Source organism: Seriola lalandi, unplaced genomic scaffold, assembly GCF_002814215.2.
Source record: "Seriola lalandi dorsalis isolate HSWRI2012SDOR001 ecotype SW California unplaced genomic scaffold, Sedor1 jcf7180002054544, whole genome shotgun sequence".
NCBI classification, from domain to species: Eukaryota; Metazoa; Chordata; class Actinopteri; order Carangiformes; family Carangidae; genus Seriola; species Seriola lalandi.
In genome coordinates this window covers 5,716,933-5,717,619 of record NW_019525097.1, presented here as the reverse complement: position 1 = coordinate 5,717,619, position 687 = coordinate 5,716,933, and the positions used below count along the sequence as shown (strand labels likewise).

General features: G+C 35.8%; 1 protein-coding gene across 1 annotated transcript in view; it reads left to right on the top strand.

Annotated features, from left to right (window-relative positions):
- The window catches only part of LOC111661577 (apolipoprotein B-100-like), a 15,668-nt gene that overhangs the window by 3,170 nt on the left and 11,811 nt on the right, over nucleotides 1-687 (top strand). The window lies entirely within an intron of this gene.

Here is a 687-nt window from a genome sequence, read left to right as displayed (position 1 = left end):
TCTGGTGACAAGGACAACACTTTCATGACACTGAGGGTAGGTTTCTCACCCTGTGGTTCAAAATGGAAATGAATGACAAGATTAATAAACAGAAGCACATACTTTGACTCCATGTAAAGTATACAACCAAAATTACAAAATTCTTATTTCCATAATATGCATTTTCTGTTAAAGTGTTAATTCTGTATGTTTGGGTATGTATTAGCTATGCACTTCAGTCCCTCAGACACTGTTAATTGACAAAAGCACACTGACCTTGGATTTGTCAGCATTAAAGACATTTAAAAAATACTTAAAAACTAAAAATACTGTTTCATACTCATACTTGACATACAAAAATTAGGTAAAGAAGAGTCCATTGTTTGGTGGTCATTTAACCCAAATGAAGGAAAGGTAAAGCATTACACCCAGACTGAGGAGAGAAACAATGAAGAAGAAATGAATGCTCAGTAGAAACTGCCATTTTGTATAATAAAAGGCAGGGAAAGCATAATATACATTTGAAAGGGGGGTTGTTTGAGGAAATGTGTCACAACTGCCAGTTAAATAAAAAAGACCTCACTGGAATGACCTCTTAAAGCAAGGCTGAATTTAGATTCTGCCCAATGAGGATTATGATTACTTTTGATTCCAGGTAATTGGAAACATGGCTCCAGCTGTGGTACCTGCTAGTCCTGCACTAAGATC